Here is a 20048-nt window from a genome sequence, read left to right as displayed (position 1 = left end):
GGGTATGATGTACTGCATTTCACCCTTAATTTTAATGTATTTTTATTTTTTTTATTTTTTTTTTACAATTCAGCACATTTATGTGTCTTTAACTAATGAGCAATACATTTGGGTTATCTAAAATTGTAAACATATAGGATTTTGTGGGTAAACTACAGTTTCTCTTGTTCGTAGTGATTGGTGCAGTAAAATCACAGCATTGGAAGGGTACCATATTCTGACGCTAAACAGGTATGTGTACCACATTCTGACGATGTTCCACTTTCTGGCCCTACACCGGCAACAAATTAAAAAATTAAAACAAGGGGCTCTGAGCATTGGTTTAAGAAATTGCAGCATTGAGACTGGCGAAGAGCGATAGCATACCTGTGCCTCAAATATATTTTCAAAGTGAAACAAATACGTGCCTTTATACATCTATCGGCAGCAGGTAGTTAATCCTGCCTAGAGCTCAGCAGATCTTAACAGATATATAGCTGAATCTGAGCAGTTTACCACAATACTTCACACACGATCACAGTAAACATGACAGATAACTTAACATCCATGGTAGCCACTGCCCACTCAGGTTCCGATTAGCTAACTTTGATTTTACAGATGCAGTTTTATACATAACATTGATGAACACGGGGGGGGGGGGGGGTCCGTTTTGCTCCTCTGCTAGCAAGCTGTATTCATGTAAGCTATGTGAGAAGATTGTTAGGATCTCTGAATCGTTCCTTAAAACCAAAACTCTCTTACCATAAACGCAACCTTCATTTTTTCTTTTTCTATACAACTAAGAAACATAACCTTTAGTGGTGAAGGCTTCATTTGTATTTCAAAAACATAAATGTCGCTTACTGATCAATTGTGTGTTATAGTCGCATTGATTTCATCCATCAGTTAATGAGGTTGTGACAGTGACAAAGTGATTCTTGGTGATACATCTCCCTCCTGACCTGTGAGGGCACTGTGTAAAGGGAACAGAATGTCTAGGACTGGATGGCCAGATAATTCATTCCCAGGGTTAAGCGGAAGTTGGCCATCTAGAAAGGGGGTGGAGCTGCGGTACACTAAATCATCGACCCGGAAGGGAAACGATGTGGCAGCTTTGGATTAGAGGCGCTGTTGCACTTGTTAACCAAGGGGTCATGATAGACGGTACAAAAGGGGATGGAACAATGTGATCTGTTCCTTTGTAATGGTTAAAGCAAAACCAAAAAGAGACATGTGTTGTGAACCTTGAGTTTTGTTTTTTGTGTCTAAAGTGTACTTGTTTGTTATTTAGATGGCTATTATGATCTGGTTCTGTTGCCAAAGGCCAACATTAAACCCGGACAATACTTCACCTTGTTTGCACAATAAACTGTATTTGCATGACGAGCACTAGAGCATGCACTGCGTTTGTGTTAAGTGTGGGTGTAAAAGATTGGGACTGTTTATTATTTCGGGACCAAAAAGCACGCCACTGTATTGCTTATTGTTATTGTTTTCTGCTGTTTCGTCATCAGGCAATTGGATTATAAAATAAAACATCATTGCAACTGGATTATTATTGTCTGCCTGTTTATTGATCACCTGCACCTGCACACTGTTAACCACTTTGCCACAGAGGTAAATAAACATTTTTATAGTATGGACTTCAGATCATCAAACCTGTTTCCACTCAGTGTCAGAAGAGTACCTGTGGTAATGTCAAATGGAAACCAAATCTGAAAAATTGCCTTTTCATGTAATACACTTATAGAGGAAAATTCTGACTATTGCTGGTGGTGGTCAAGTGGTTAAAGAAAAGGGCTTGATACCACAAGGTCCCCGGTTCGAATCCCCACTAAGCCACTGACTAACTGTATGTGACCCTGACCAAGTCACTTAACCTCCTTGTGCTCCATCCTTTGGATGAGACATAAAACCAAGGTCCTATTGTAAGTGATTCTGCAGCAGTAGTTGCTGGTCCATAGTTCACTTAAGTTGCTTTGGATAAAAACGTTTGCTAAGTGACTAAATAATAATAATAATTAGAGTTGGCAGCAACTTTATGGCTTCCAGTAACAGTACAAAATACTTTAGCAAATAGTTTAGAGTGCAGTAGCAGTACCAAACACTTTAGCAAATAGTGCAGAATGGCATTTTTACATAGTAACCATGAACGTATGTGCACTTTATGAGGAAAATAAGGAGTTTTATATTTGACCTTTAGGAGAGGTCAAAGGTCCTAGGCAATTACATTTTTGATAGAGTATACATGGGTTACTATATGTGTTCCATAGTAACCATGGCCCTATCTGCACTCTTTAAGGAGTTATTAGCCAGTTATATATGTTGATGATGTTATCCAATGTAGCTGCCATGTTTTTTTTATTGTAGCAACTTCCCTTGAACAACCTTTAAAGACAACCACGCTAGGATCATGTGTGCCAACTTTTGGATGAATTGGACTAGCGATTACAGAGACAAAGGTTTTTGTAGCCAGTTTTGTATGTTGATGGTGTCATCCTACATGACCTGGAAGCATAATAATAATAATAATAATAATAATAATAATAATAATAATAATAATAATAATAATAAAAGGTTCTGATGATATTACAGACCAGGGGTGGCCAAACTTCCTGATTCTATGAACCGCTTGCCAACATTTTCATATGGCTGAGAGCTGAAAGACACATACTGTAAAACAATAAATAATAATAATAAAACATGTCTTTAATTCTCTCAAATATTATGATGGAGTCTTGCACTTGCACTGTGCATTATATCAGCTGTTATGTTATCTCTTGATGGGATCAAAATACACAAGAACAATGGAGAACATTGCAGACAACTGTAATTCAGTTTTGGGAAAAGGATGTTTATTTTTGTAATTCCCAGTCTGGCGTCCAAACAATAGGCTCCGGCTATACACATCAATATGTAAAGCACGGAGAACAAAAAGACAGGGATTTCAATTCAAATTCAATTCAAATCACTTAAAATTCAAGCACAAAATGTTTTGTTTTCAATCACTCTACAAAACCCACAGTGCAGAAATGTTCATTAATGATCAACAAAATAACATAAAGCTGGTATATTCGTATCTCAGAGAAACAAGAGGAACAGAAAATTAAAACAAGGTAAAAGCAATCATCCAAATAAAGCTGAAGCACTAATGGATAACAACATAGAATGTCGTACAGCATTGAAACACTACGTTAAAAAATGGGGAATCTCATCGTCTTTAATAATAGCATCACAAGGGTATCCATGTATTATAAAAAATAACAGATGGGCCTTTTCCGTGAGTTATAGGAAAACAATTATATCTCAGGTTTCTGTGACAGTTTATGAATTACTCGACCTTCAGTCTTGTAATTTATGACGTCACAAAAACCCTGGGTGAAATTATTTTCCTGTAACATATAATATCCAAAGGTGAAAAATAAAGTGTTCCGAAAGCATAACATAGTTGTGTTGTGTGGTATTTACAGAATATTTGATTCTCTCTGTTGTTCTGATGTACAGGCTTAATTTATTTTTTCCATTATGTGCACTGCTCTTCTATCTAGCTTTCTCCTACTCACCACGTCTGTTCAATTTACTTTGCCTATTCTACCTTTCATTCCCACCAGTGAATTGTTTGACATCCTGGAATGACGTAAAAACTGTCATTTGCTTCATTACCATATGAGTTTCTGTTTGCATACCAGGTTCGTTTCTCTGCCACTTTTTTTGTGGACAGTTATTTTTATTAATTTTTCCTTTCTTTTTCCTACCCCTTGGCAAGAGGGAAATGGGGGAGACAATACAGATAAAACAGATAAAAATATCAAGAAACAGCAAGTGGAAATGTGCAAACCTGATAGGTCACTGTCAATCATAAAAAAAGCAAAATGTTTCCACTTCCAATTGTAATCTGGAGCAAAATTAGTCCATTGACACTGACGTTCCATCTGGGCTAAGGGACGTGAATTGTAGATCCCTGAGCACAGATGGATCAACAGCCCCAGTTATATCCTGAAAATGTTGAGCAAAGAAAATAATCGACCTCTTCAGGAATGGAAGACAGATGCTCCTCTCTATGATTAATCTTCAAAACAGCTGGATACACCAAGAAATTCCCACTCCCTGGGAGCGAAGCTTCACTCTCACTTCACCAAAGGCCCTCCTTTTTGTGGTGGTAACAGCAGAGTAATCCATATAAAGAGAGAGTTTTTTTTTTCCCAACAGGATGATCAGAGCAGATTTTTGAGTAGCCTGGAAAAGTCGTTGTCGATCAATATATCGAAGTGTGACAGACAGCATGATTCTTGATGATAAATCTCCCTCCCGACCTGTGAGGACGAGGTGTAAAGGGAACAGAGTGCTCTGGACTGGATGGCCTGACAATTCATTCCCAGGGTTAGGTGGAAGTCGGCCATCTAGAAAGGGGACACAGCTGCGGTACATTAAGTCATCATTCAGAGGGTAAGCGATGTGGCAACCACGGATTGGAGAAACAACAGCTGCACTAGCTAACCAAGGGGGTGTGACTGAAGGTACAAATAGGGGACATGGCTAGATGATCTGTTCCTTTGTTTATGGCTAAGAGAACGCTGAAGGACGAGCGAACTATTACCATGAGTGTTTAGTGTTTGTTTGTTTTCTCGGTTCTAATTGTACTCTTTGTTATTTATTAGATGGCTAACACAATCCGGAGCTGTCATCACAGGCCAACACAAACCCAGACAACACTCCACTATTGTTCAGGGATAAATTGTATTTGCCCCACTAGCACTAATAGCACTTACCCTGGACATGGACTTATATTTGTCCATTGTGTGTGTTTAAATACTGTGGTTATTATTTCAGGACTGAACCGTGTGTTTATATAGGTGAGCAGTATACATTGTTGTGTACTGCCAGTCCTCCATTTATTGTTTGTTATTGTCATCAGACTATTGGATTACAAATTAAAACCACCATTTCACCAGTATTTGGTTGTCTATTGTTACCTTGAACACTGCATCACCTCTACACCTGCACACTGCAATGCACCTTGCCACACAAAGGCATTGAAATATCATGGTGCAGGTTTATTGGAATCCCAAGGGCCACCTGCATATACGTGATGCACGCCATTTAACTACAGAAAAGGGTGCTCATCATAGGAGTTTAGGGTTGGATACCAATGTAGAATTTTCTGCTGAAGAAAATGGATGGGGTCATCTCCTTCAGCCCCTTCAGGAAGTCCCGCTAGTCTGACGGTACAGCAACAATTTCTGTCCTCAAGGACCGCCATCTTATCCTGTATAGCATCAGTATGAGCGCTGCTCTGATTGACTTCATCTTTTTGTTGTCGAAGATAATCTCTGGTGATATTCTGCCTGGCAGTTAGTTGTTTCATACAGGAAGCAATATCAAAAATCTCCTGCTTAAGTGCGCGGAAGATAGTAGCTGTTTTGATTACATTTTGAACCACAGGCCGCAAAACTGCAGCAATTGCTTCCAGAACTGATCAATGGAAAGTGCGTGCAACAAAGACAACTCCATTATTCTTTGAAATGACATCTGAAAAGCATTTTGTTCAGAAAGGTTCGCTCGCCGATGCCGAGTCGCATGAAGAGCTTCATGCTCAGTGCAACGTACTGTAGACCCGCATAACCCAGTGTCTCAAGTGAAAGGCATCACTAAAATGTAACAATACAGAACTATATGTAATATTTAAAATGTATTATATAAAATTGACAATTATACTGTATACATTGTATCATTACCTTGTGATGTTGATACACAATATTAAGAAATTATACATTTTCTAGGTAGACTAGAATGTAGCCTTTAATTTAAATATGCTGCACCTTTTTCTTTTTTACTCGTTTATGTCCCTTATTAAAAAAAGTAGTATTATATGCTATTACTGCTTACTTTTAATATACCAATATTTTCATGAAGGTTGTCACATATTGCCCAGCATTTTATTTATTTATTTTTTTTTAATTTTCACGGTTGGCTGTGACATAGCCTGGATTCGGACCTGTAATCCCCAGGCTATAGGGCGCATCCTGCATGCCATGCAGATCCCAGTATTTATTTATTTATTTATTTTTTTTAAACCATATACAAGTTGAATAACGTGATCTAGAGCGTTTTCGAATGAGGTTTCAAGTCATGTGATCAGGCAAGTCGTATCTGATTCACTTAAAGCGGTTTCAGACCTTAAAAATAGTTTAGTTTGCTTTTGTAAAAAAAATGGTGAACACTTGTGTGGTTACTGACAGTTGCAGTAGGCACGGACGAGGCAATGTTTCATTTTATAGGATGCCGAAGGTCAAACAATTGCAGAGATAAAAAAGAAAAGACATAACGCGAAGAAAATTAGGCAAGTAGCTAGCAAAAGTCAAGGGCAGACCTGAAGGCGTGTAGCTACATGTCATCAATACTGTATTCACAACATTTCATTTTAGGTATGTTACTTTAACCTCATTACTGAATAGTATTTAATAGTAGTTATTTGAAATGTCCTGTTCCAGAAATATAATATAAATAATAATACGAATATGAATTGAGCAACATATATATTTTTAAATGATTAAATACCTCAATATATATGAATACCTCAATATATTAATAACTGTGTTTGATTTTGCAACATGTAGAATGCAGTGTTATCGCAGAAGATTATAAAAGACGATTCCTGTATTTAAAATTTTTGTATTGGTTTCATGTCTTAACAAAAGGTCAAAAGGGAATAGAAAAATTTGTAAACTTGCTATTTATTTTATTTTAGTGTTTGGGTCTTTTTAATTTGTTTGTAAATGTAACATGGTATCACCAATAAAGATAAAAAAAAAAAAAAAAAAAAAAAAAAAAAAAAAAACACTGGTAAAAGTTTTAATGACACAAAGGTTGTTTATGATGAACGTCTTCACCTCTGTAACCCGTCCACAGGCTAACTGGTTATATAATTCCTGTCCTTTGTGTATGGGCTAGGTGTACTAATCATATAATTTCTTATATCTGGAAAACAAACGCTTGGCAATAATTGCATGTCCTGGCTCCATCTTGGCTCAGAAATAGCGTACAGGTCTTGATTACCAATTGTATGTATCTTTTCATTGTATCTTTTCTTAGATCTAATTTCCAAAAATAATGAGAAAATGCTGCCGTTTCCGACGTTGTTCACTGATATGTATCGGTAAAATTCACACATGAGCCCACCAACATGGCCATCGTCTCTGTGAAGAACGGTTGCTAGGTGATTTATAATGTCATCGAAAAGATCTATAAACAATTTAATGTTCATTTGACTGGAAATGATGGACAGTGGTGGTTGGGCTTTTTTTTGGGGCTTCTTTTTCAAGTCCAGTTGTCTTCAGAATACCATTTCAGCGCTGTGGGGTTTTTTTTTTTTTTTTTTTTTTTTTTACGTCTTTGCTCCATTTATGCACCACAGAATCGGGGGCAAGCGTCATTTCCTCTTGCACTTGCATTTACGCTGTTATCAAAATACAGCCAAAGTGTATTCATAAAAGTAATCACCAGCACCATTTAGTGTACATTTATGTAAAGCCTTCATGTTTAGTATGTCACTTATCTCTGTTTGGCTTTGGATCTTACTTCTTTAAAGCTGTGTAGTACCACAACATAGTAATTAATGAAAGATGCAGATCTCTAGGAAGTTAAGATTTCTAGGTTTTATTTTATGGTAATAAATTGAAAAACCTCTACAATGCTTCCAAAAAAGCATTTCTTGTTGTAACATGCAAGTGCGTATAGCTGGCAATTTCCACTTGAGGTTTTTTTTTTTTCATTTCCAGTTTTACACACAGTTGCCTAACCAAATTCGTTCAAAATACTGAGCTGTTAACTAGGATAAGCACAGTGTTCCCCAGCTGGAATTCATGTCATAGCACAGTCAGTATTAATCAATAGGTACAGGTTACTGCAAGTAAGGGCTAGCTATTGCTAGTTTTTCGAAATTTACGATTATGCTGTAAATTTACAGTATAATCGTAAATCTCGAAAAACTGCTCACTTCTAAATCTTTTGTAGTCATTTTTGTATTACTTTAGTATAAATACATGTTAATTTGGATTCATATGTTGTTTTTTTCTGACTTTATGTGAACGAAAAGACACAAAATCGCCCGTTTTCTCATTGGAAATAGTGATATTTTGAAATTTACCTGTCCTGGTCACAAAAGCAAAGTTTGTGGGGAATAATAGCCATTTTCTATACTTTTGAGGCATAAGCAATTAGGAAATAACACTTACTACCCAGGAACAAAAAAAAAAAAAAAAAATTGTTACACGGTGTAATAGAGAAGTGTCTTGTTGGTAACAGAGATTAGCTGGTGGTTATCGCAGAAATAATTGTAGAATTCACTGGGATTCCCCAAGTAAAAAAAAAAAAAAAACATAAGAAAAGTGTAAACAGATAACCTTTTTCTTTAAAGTAACAAATAACACACTTTTGAATTTTAAAAAAATGTAATTAAGAATTAATGTTATGTGGCTTTACCATGAATGGCAGTTATGAAAGAGACTCATTTCAAACTGACAGTAGGCAAGCATTTCAACGTGGTGTCCTGTTCACTGTCTGAATCCAAACACTGAAAAGGAAAAGACAGCATGTTCAGTTTATAAGAACTTTGTTTGAGTTAAACATTAGAATTGCCATATAAAAAGTCTCACAGTCTTCTCCAGAAGGACACAAGGGAACCTTATGTAATTGCTGTAACTGCCCTTCAGTCATACAATCAATAGCTGCTGTAGCCTTTCATTTACCCAACAGTAAGATTAGGGCAGTGATTGAATCCCTTTGCCCCATGCTTGGTACTGTTATCCCCTGATTACTAGAGTTGTAATCCAGTCATCCCATTCTGACATGTGCTACTGCAGGGTTCATCCCATTTGGGTAGTTCTGCACAATCACTGCTTTCTATCTAAGTAATTCTATGCAAGTTTTCCTCTGCAAACACCACAGCTGGGCTGACCATATGGCTCCAGTTGGGACAGTTCAGGAGTTGTAACTCCCATCATCATGCATGCTGGCCCTTGGTTGTACTTCTGCACCTGTTAAAGGAAAAAAAACAGCTAAAAGCTGCACATACAATGTGCACTGTCTGTGTGAAACAATATGAATTAGTGTCCTACTCATGTTTGTGTCCTGCCCAAGGCATAGGGAAATTCATTGCATATGTTAAAAAAACAAACTGCCCGAGTGAATTACTGAAAGAGTTGGGCCTTTTGTTGTCCAAGGACCTTAAAAATCCTTATGCAATCCAGCCATCCGAACAGCATGAAAGAACTGGCTCTATTGAGACACAGGACAATATTATTATTGAATTTAGAAGGTAAATAGTTCACCAAATAAGAAAAAAAATGGGTTGCTTAACCAAACAGAGTTTGTGGCAAACAAACTCCGAATAAAGGGAGAAAGAGAGTTTGAAAAAGAAAAAAAAAAACTCATCATCATTTAGTTGCTTATGCACAGACTGGAGAAGCCACTTTCTCAAGTAATTTGCCCAGCCATGACAATAAGGAAGCCATGATATTCTTCCCCCGCTGCAGCTGTATGTTAAAATTAGAACAATCAACAACTTGAAATCAAAGAGACCTATATCCACTTATGCATGTGTAAAAATGTAATGTCATTTCATGACTTAATGGTAAAAAGTACCTTAATCTTTTTTTTTTTTTTTTATTATTATTATTTTTTTTTTTTTGCCAAACACCTGCCATTGTAGCCATAATATGACTAAATCCCCACTCCTTTCAAATTCTATACACACGTGGGGGGTATTGGGAATGGGAATGTGGCTGGAGCCATGAATTGAATAAGTAAGTAAATAATCCACAGGTGTATAAATAAGGTGATCACAGGTGTTAGCTTGGTTAGTGTTGAGAATTAATGTTGGTGTTGATGGTGTTGATGGTGGTGGTGGTGGTGGTGGTGGTGGTGGTGGTGGTGGTGGTGGTGGTGGTGGTGGGGAAGGGGAAGGTTAGTGTTCCATGTTCCGTGCTGTTTGTTTTGTTTATATTTTTGTGAGTTTTTGTCAAACCTTTTGTTTTGGCCCTTTTGCCTTTTATTTTGACTAGTGTGGTTTTCTTAGTTTTTAACCATGTAGCTTTCTGTGACTGGGTCTCTGTCCCTACATTATCATCTGGGCTGGGAGGCTACCGCGCCACATTGCATAATTAAATGCCCCCCACCCCCGCCACATACAAACACACATGACCTCCAACCCCTCATTTTTATAATGCTAAATACAGAGTATAACAAAATTACTAGAGCTCCTCTGTTATCTGTACTGAAAACGCCTCCACTCTGGGGGTGGTATCAAACTAAAAATATCCCACTGCCTGACAAGATTAAATGAATCGTATTGATCAAGTCAGCATTATCGTGAAACCAAAATAGCTTTCTGTTTATAAATCTCAAGTGCTTTAATTGTAACACATGTTTGACACTATATTCCTGCTTTGAACTGTGCTTGTCATATTTTTAAAACTGCAGATTAGTGTTTGTTCACCTCATTTACATGGAGATTTTTTAGTTTGTGTTTTTTTTTTTTATGTCTCACAAGATTAACACCACAAATTTATACATCACAACCTGTAAAGATTTGTTTAATAGGCTTTAGCTGGCAAACTTTTTGAATCTATTTAATCTCAAGCAGGGACAGGTGGCCTCAAAGGGATATTTTATAAAATCATAGTTTTCTGAATATCTATTGTATTACCAGTTTAATATCCAGTTACATGTTCTGTTTAATTCTGTATTGATGTTTCTGCTTAGATCAAATTGTGTCATGCGCACTAACTATTGTTTAAAAATTGCAAGCATATTAGGTGTCAAAGCAGAAAGATAATGATACAGAAGAGTGATATTAAAAAGATAAGATGTTTTTCATTATTATTACTTTTATTTTTTTGCTTAGTTACAGTAGGCTGTCTCTGATAGAGCTGATCCATGTAGACAGACAGATGTATTGTGCAAAAGGTGGTCTGGTCTGTCTCTGAGAAAACTAAAAAAAACCCTACTGTTTATGTAACGGGTGTTCTGTTACTGTGTGGGTATCCAATGATTGACAAGAGTGACATAGAGGTTGACGTTAAAACACCGCTCTGTCAAAAAGTTTTTTTTTGACAGAATTTACAGGGGGTGCAGTAGTAGGTGGCCGCCACTAGGGTACCAGCAATGGTAGGCATAGTGAAGGAGGACATACACACACGTGGACATCAATGATACAAAAATGCAAACCCCGGTTAAACACACAGTGGTCAGTATCTGGTTCACATACCCTTATATACACAAAGTTGTGTGCTTCAAGCTGCTTGATGATGAAGAACCAAGAACTTTTGAAGGGCATGTGGCCAGGATTTATTGATAATCAATTAGTCCATCAACACCTGACCACTGCACATGAAGTTCAATTAGGCAGTGAGGGAATTCTAACCTCCCAGCCATGCCATATCTAACACACTTTCTTTTTCAAAAATGAAACACATTTTGTTTACAAACCCAACAAAAACATATTATTTACACATGCAGGGCCTTAGCCCTGCCACCGTTTATTTTGATTTGACAGAAATAAACCCAACCATTTTCATTTGGAAACAATCTTCAAGGCAGGTAGTTTGAATTATTTATTTTTCTGATATGACTGCAAGCCAGTGAAATACAATATGTTTAGCAGTGAAGTTAAATCCTTTAGCTAGTTTACTTTTTCCCCCCAAATAAACCCAGTATGATTGGTGTTATATTGTGTATTTGGAGCATGTCTGTTTTGTGTTTTTTTTTTTTTTTTTTTTAACATAACATTAATGTAATATAAATAGAAAATTATCATTTGGACAGATAAGGCATAAACAACAGGAATTGCTTAGTTGTGTTTACTATAATGTTATCTCTGTATCTGGGTAGAATTATAAATGTAAGTATCAGAAAAAGAGTATAAATTATAACTTCTTAATTTGGTTGACACAAGACATTATTATCTAGTTAGGTACCCATCTATTCAAATTTTCATTATACAACCTTACTTCATTCCATCCTCAATGAAAGTGCAAATTTAATGTGAAAGTTCTGTAGGGTTTGTTATTGCAGTTGTTCTAACTCTTTTGTTAGTCAGTAACCATTTGGCCACACTTGCCAGGGTATCAGCCACTTCAAAGGCAAGTGATTTGCATCTGCTGAATGATAATTGTAACACAACATTAACAGTTACACAATACAACAAAACAAATCAAATATTAGTCAATGCAACTAGTACAGCGAAGATCACTGTACCAACAAGCCCAGTATTTAAACAACAGGTCAGTCAAAACACAAACTTTCAACTAGAATAACTAGAACCATGTGTGAAGGCAAATAGGCCATAGGTCACAGCTGCCAAGTTGCATGTGTCGACAGAAGTCAGAAATTCACACTCTCACAAACAATACTCATTTAGTATTGCAGCAGTGCTTACTTTAGCCAGGGAAGGCATTTATGATTGGAATGGTGTCTCTTTTAATTAATCATAGCATACATTGTATAAGAATAGCTACCAGAATGTGTTTTTTGTTTGTACAAAAATATTTTAAATCCTAGGAGGCATCAATGACAACAACATCACAGAACAGTTAACATTTTATTCAGTAGGGAAATATTTGCCCACTCCCAAAGACCTCTCCTAAAAATTTAACTTCAATTCCATCCTCAGTATCCTTCAGTTGGACTGCACAGGTCTATTCGACCACAAGGGTGTTGTCTTCTTGTGGTTTAAATGCTTCAGTATAAGTTTTCGATTAAGGACTAATTTTAACCGGCCTGATATGTTTTATATCAAGGGTTAACTTGCCTTAAACTGGTTTACGAGTATTATAAGGTGTGCCTATGCTTCAGATACATTCATTAAGTCGGCTTTTCTTTTTACTCTGACTAGGATTCCTAGTCAAAAATATCGAAAGAAACTAGTTACCGTATTACTTCAAATTGGCTCTGTGACGTTTATTTTAAATTGATCAAAATGACTGCAGCCCTTAAACGAGGGAGGCGATTATACAAGGGTCGGCCTTTATTAATAATACTTTGCTTTACAAATGCTGCAATATTTTATTACATGATTTAAGGCATTTTAGAAGTGATGCTGTAGGAGGCTCTGATCTGCAGCACTATACTGTGTGTTTTGTGGCTTGTATACAGTATATTTACTGACAGTTAATGACAGCCTATTTGGTGGGAGTTGGGAGGTCAGGGGAGTACTGTACCAGCGAATCAGGAGTGTGTATTCATTGCTATGGGGTGGGACAAGAAGAGGAGAGAGAACGTTAGGTTATTACCATAACCCTCGTTCCCTGAAAAGAGAATGACAACCATTACCGAATGGGAAGAGCCACTCTGACTGTAAATCTCTGAGCATATATACAAAAGCTGCCCTATCAGGGCCCTGCTGTGAGGGGGAAGTAACTCCCACCTCCTGCTGAAGAGGGACGTCCTCACAGTAGCACATCGCCATTTTCTTTCGAAAACAGAAGTCAGCTGGGGACACTGCCTCAAAGGGTAATGGTTGTCATTCTATTTTCAGGGAATCAGGGTTATGTTAATAACCTAACGTTCCTTTTCAATTCAAATGACAACCATTACCGAATGGGAAAGCTGAACCAAAGCTGTCGTGGCTCCAGATTACCGACAGTACAGCCCCAAGACGATAGCATCAAAGCCAACCTGACGCCTAAGGGCATGCCGCCTGTAAAACTCTACAGCCCAGAGAGAGTATCGTTCGGTTTGTAACATCAAGGTGGTAAAAATGCACAAATGTCTGACTACCTGTCCATGTAGCAGCAATGCATAACTCATCTAAGGAGGCGCCATGAAGGAAAACCCATTAAGTTGCCTGGCCCCGTTGCTTCGATAGGGCCTGACCTCTAGAGCAGGGCCCATAGCAGACAAACATCTGGTTGGACTGTCTCCAGGATGCCGGTCCTCCTCTGACTCGGGGGAGGTCTGAAAGTTTCCAAAACCACTGATTTTGGTTAATATTAAATGAGGATACCACCTCTGGCAAAAAGGATGGATTTGTTCTTAATGTTACCTGTGAGTCACATCCAGTGAAAGCCATACATATGTCATCAATGGACATGAAGCTTGCTTACTCGTCTGGCAGACGTAATTGCTATTAAAAATGCCACTTTCAAAGAAAGGGCGCAGTTCTGCTGACTCCATGGGCTCAAATGGGGGACCCACAAGGGCCCGCAGTACCAGTTCTAGATCCCACTTTGGGACTATACTTTTCATGGGAGGACGAAGCCTCCGAGCCCCTTTAAGAAATTGCACTGCCAGGCAATGTGCCCCAGGGGACACCGAGTCAATTTTGTCATGGCACACTGATATTGCTGCCAGGTATACCTTCAAAGTGGACACTGATTTTCTTGCGTCAAACAGGTGTTGTAAGAAAGTTAATATCGTCTCAATCGGGCAAGTCACTGGATCGTGACCTTTGTCAAAGCACCAGTCTTGGAAAACTTTCCATTTATGTGAGTACTGGGCTCTAGTGCTCGGCGCCCTAGCAGACTGTAGTGTTTCTTCTACTGCATCTGGCTGATTAGACAGCTCTGTTCAACGGCCAGACCCATAGTTGGAGCTGGGCTGGGTTCAGGTGCCATAATAGCCCCTCTGCTTAGCTCAGGAGGTCCTTGCACAGCGGGAGCTGCCACGGCTGATCCGACAACATGTGGGAGAGGAGAGCAAACCTGGAGCATCTCGGCCATCTGAGTGCAACCAGCAAAACCTGTGCTCTCTCCACCCTGATCTAGTGTCAGGGGTAGTAATGGTAACAGAGGGAACGCATAAAATAGCCCCTGTGGCCAGGGGGGAGATAGCGTCTCTCTTCATGGGGAACCATAGAGGACAATGAGTGGACTCGGCTGTGGCAAAGAGGTCGACTCATGCTGGTCGAAACCTCTCCCAAATCTGATTCACCACTTGAGGATGCAGCTTCCACTCTGAGCTGTCTGGAGCTCCTCTGGACAGGAGGTCTGCTGCCTTGTTGTCCATGCCGGGGAGGTGAACTGCCCTGATGGAATGCAAGCTTCTGTGCGTCCAGGACAGGAGTCTGTGTGCTGTACCCTTGGTGATTTATGTAGGCTACCACTGTGGTATTGTCTCTCCGGACCAGCACATGTTTGTGCGCTAATTGCTGGCGAAAATGGGATAACGCCAGGCTCACTGCTTGCAGCTCTTGCGCATTTATGTGTGCTTGCTGCCAATGTCCCTTCCACTGACCTCTTATTCCTCTTCCATTCCAGACCACTCCCCAGCCCAGGCTGGAGGTGTCTGTAGTGGTCACTTCCCTTCTGTGAGGGGATCCGAGGGGAGATCCGAGGCGCAGATTGCGGGGACGAAGCCATAACACCAGTGTCTTCCTGCATTGTCTGGACACTCGCACCAGCTAGTACCCATCTTGGACCAGGTGCACCTTGAGCGTATTCAACCAGGCTTGAAGCAGGCGCATTCTTAGCAGCCCTAGTGGAAGGATTCTCAAGGCGGCTGCCATCAGCCCCAACAACCTTTGATATACTTTGACCTGTAGGAGAACGTCCTCTGAATAGGGATAGTGTGGCCTCCAACGTCCGAATCCTGTCTTCCGACAGTGAGGCAAGCATGCTCACAGAGTTTAGTTTGATTCCCAGGAACACTATGGACTGAGACAGTACAAAGTTGCTCTTCTGTTTATCAATTGAGAGCCCTAGCTTCGCCACGTTGCCTTGAAAGGCGAAGCACAGATATTTTCTGTGCTTGGGATGGATTGTGACATGCAAATAGGCGTCTTGCAGGTCGTTCGATCTGAACCAGTCACCCGGTTGGACGGACTGGAAGATACACTGTGCTGTCAACATGTTGAACAACAAGTTGAGGACCCTGAGGTCCATAATTGGTCTGAAACCACCGTCCCTTTTGGGCAGCAGGAAGTACCTGGAGTAAAAACCGCTGAGGGCATCACTTGGACTTACCAAGTGTACAGCGTTCTTCCTTTGAAGATTGGTGAACTCCTGTTGAAGAAGTATCACCCTCGCTAGTTCAACGGTGGTGAGAAGCACACCCTTGAAGGGTGGCAGACCTATGTGGAATTATAGAGCGTATCTGTGTCTCATAGTCGATAGCATCCAGGTGTCCTGGGTGCAGCCTTGCCGTGGGTCGTTGCTGTTTATCAGTCCGGTTGTAGGGGGGTTTGGTGGCAGCCAGAGCCCTTCAGTGGTGGTCTTCCTTGGGCTTGTGATGGGGCAGGTCTTTCTTAGACATGGCCTCGGTCTCCAGCCAGAGAACCTGTTACCCCTGGCCTGCGGTGGTCCCCTGCCACTTGTCCTGCCTCTACCTGCTTGTCTACTCTGGGGTGGAGGGCGGTGTTCAGACCTTTTCACCCCAGCAGTCTGCCCATACCACGTTAAGCTCTAAGGCATAAAAACTTGGAAGCGACCTCAGTGGCCTTGTGGGACCTCTCAAGACTCACATCAATGGTCGCCCCAAAAGTCTGCCCCGATGTAATGGGGGCATCCAGCAGCTCCACCTTCTCAGTCTCTAGGACTTTGGATTGCATTAGCCACAAATGCCCTGACGCCCGACCTAACTCCCCTATTAGGTCAATCATCGCCTTAGCCACCACCTGGAGCTCCCTTGTGCCTGCCTCTGTGGCTCTGTCCTGCAGCCTCTCTGCCAACTGGTTCAGGTAAAGTACCAGTATGGCCATGGCGTTCGCAGTTCGCAAGGACAGCACTGTCGACACATATGCCTTCTTCAGCATCGTGTCTGTTGTCTTGCAAGGCTTTGACAGGCAGGTTGGTTCCTTATCCCCCTTGTGAAGGTGGAACCTTGCACAAACACCGTGACCGTGTCATTGATGGTGGGGAATGCACCTAGGCCTGCTTCTTGGGCTCCTGCAGTCAAAAGCAGAGACTCTACTGTTCTGGAGGCTGAGGGTGCAGACGCTGCGTTGCCCCAGGAGGAGCACTCCAAATCAAGGAAGTCCTGGCATTAGCGCCTGGAACTCCTCCCTCTGTGACACGTGTGGCAAGGGCGGCAGGGTGCTCCCCACTGTGGCCTACCCGTCTGATATGTCCAACCTGGACGCCGTGAAAGACAGCTCGTCTGGGCTAGGGGATCTAGGCAGAGGGGATGACGAGCAAGACTGTGGGGGCTGGGGCTGCCCTGTGGTAGGGGGCAGCCTGCCCTGAGACTTCAGTAGGGTCTCCAGCACGTTCTGCTTGGCCCTTACAGTCTCTGCTGGGGATAGGGCTGCTCTTCATCACTTAGTTCTCCTTGAGAACTTCCGACATGGAGAGCAGTACCACTCATCTGCCAGTGCCTTGGTCGCATGTTCTGGCCCTAGGCACCTGTAGCAGGATCGGTGATTGTCCTGCCTGGGCAATTTTTCTGCACACCGGTCACACTGGTGAAAACCAGCGGAGGATCCAGTCGACTGGACCGATATGCTTTGCAGGTTTTTTTTTTTTTTTTTTTTCTAAACTGCTGCGCTCAGTGAGCAGCTTGCAGATGCTTTTCAGTCGGTGTGGGGATCGGCGTCGAGGACAGCACTGTTGCTGCTGAGGTCGGCGTCGGCGTCGAGACATGCGCGGTCGGTGCCGAGAGGTCGGTACCAAATCGATCGGCGCCGAGGTCGATGCCGGGCTGTAGACGGCCTCGAAGCTTTTCCCTGGTGCTGAATCAATCATTACTGGGATCGGCGTCGAAAAGAGTCGGTCAGTGCCGAATCAGTTGGTGCCGGGATCGATGTCAAGGAGAGCACGATCAGTACCGAGGTCGGCGTCGAGACGTGCATGGTCGATGCCAAGAGGTCAGTACCAAGAGGTTGAGCCAAGTCAATCGGCGCCGAGGTCTATGCCAACGTGTACTGCGGTCGGTGCCAGGCTGTAGACGGCCTCGAAGAGGTTTACCGGTGCCAAATCAATCAGTGCCGAATCAATCTGTGCCGGGAACGGCCAAGAAAAGCGCTGTCTATGCCGAGACAGTCGGTGCCAAGTGGACCTGCTCCAATGTCGGTGCCGATGGTAGGCACCGTCAGGGCTGAGCTGTACGCAGAGCAGAAGATGTTTACACCAGTGCCGAGTCAATCGGGGCTGGGTAGGCATTGTTTTTTCAACCTCACGATTGACATGAAAAAATGTGGTCGATGCCGGGGTATGCAGCCGATTCAATCAGCGTGGTCGCTGAGGGCAAGCGCAGCCACGCTAGGAAAGCCCAAGAATTGAGAGGGGCACTAGGCCTGAGCTGTTTTTTTTTTTTTTTTTTGGTTGCTGTGACTGATTAAATTGTTGTAGAGGACGATGGCGCGAGCCCGCGGAGTCTTCTTACAGCACCACAACAGCTCTCCATACCCGGTATCAACTACACAAGGCCTGTGGTGGTGAAAAGAGCAATGGCAGCTCGCTAATCTCTTCAGAGGGGTTTAAACCAGCTCTAGTCAAAAAATGACATGAGAATAAAGCAAGGGCACTCTTTTAGACACGCTTGAAGCACGATTTTACCATGAATTATTTTGAATTAGTGGATAAATCCAACAAATCAGCCAAATTTGGTAGTAGAAGTGAAAGCTATCCACAACCTGTCTTAGTGTGATGAGAGAGAAAATGGCGATGTGCTACTGTGAGGACATCCCTTTTCAACAGGAGGTGGGAGGGACATCCCCCTCACAGCAGGGCCCTGATAGGGCAGCTTTTTGACGGTCAGAGAGGCTCTACCCATTCCGTAATGGTTGTCATTCAAATTGGAAGTGAACAGTAGTTGTGTATAATGCAGTTGTTTTTCTTAACAAAAAAATATTACCTTTGAATATCGGTTTGATTTCTGTTAAAACTAAAATATATCTTACTCGTTTTTTTTTTACCTGCTTGTTTGTAATTTATCTGTAAGAGAAACCTAAACTAAATCTTCTCATTTATATATATATAGTATCTTTCATTATATAATATATATATATATATATATATATATATATATATATATATATATATATATATATATACACACACACACACACACACACACACACACACACACACACATATATATATATATATATATATATATATATATATATATATATATATATATATATATATATATATATTGTACGAGACTGAGTAAAAGTTCAATTGAATAAAAAACAAAACTAACCCCCCTACAAGAAGATATCTTCGGCCAGCTTTCAGATAGCGCTAGAGTGACCGGTAAAGCTCTAAATTCCTCTAAGTTTTCACCATCCAAGCTGAGGAGGAGGTAAACAGACAGCCATTATTTTATTGTATCCCTTGCTGTGTTGGACTGTGCTGCAAGTAGTTAATCTTGGGTTGTCTGTCGGGACTGTACCTTTAGTTTGTATTACATGGTGGATTGAGGCTACAGTCTCTAAGGGGGCGTCACATGTACATAGCCAGAGTTGCACTTTTCTTTCTTTATTTTTTGAGCAGGGGTAGAAAAAAAAAAGACCTTTACGTTTCTTTATTGAGAGCAGCGTTTATTCTAGGGTGCGTCTATTAAAAAGCTAATATCTGAGTGAGGCGTTAATTCGAGGGCGGCATTAATTTGAAATAATATGGTAATCACACATTGGCGTTTGCTGGTTTTGTGACAATATGATCATGTTGTAGGGGAACAGTGATCTACTCAGCAGGACCAAGACGTTTAGTAAACAGTGTCTGACTGGGGTTAAAAGGGCAATAGACGACCCCTAGCTGTTTATCATTCCTAGAAAATGAATAACATCTTGTGACACCTTTGGTCTTGTGAGATAGTTTGCTCATTAAAATCATTAACATGTAAGTGATAGCGGACGTTGGATAACAGGTAGTGTCCTGCACCCTCCCCCAGCGCCACAAACCAACAGGGGTGTCCCAATAATTTTCAGCACCACTATTCTATGTACTGGTGCCTTATCAGAGATCTGTTGATTCATGGTAAGTGGGTTCTTGTTCATCCACAAAGAAGAAAACAACTTTTATTTTTTTCTCAACCTGTACAAACTAAAAAAAAAAAAAAAAACACTTGACCTTATCTTGGCATACAAAAGAAACAACTGTAGTACACTATGTAATGTATGCTCCCACTCT

This window comes from Polyodon spathula, chromosome 2 (assembly GCF_017654505.1).
Source record: "Polyodon spathula isolate WHYD16114869_AA chromosome 2, ASM1765450v1, whole genome shotgun sequence".
Taxonomy (NCBI): Eukaryota; Metazoa; Chordata; class Actinopteri; order Acipenseriformes; family Polyodontidae; genus Polyodon; species Polyodon spathula.
Note: the sequence above shows the minus strand (reverse complement) of the source record.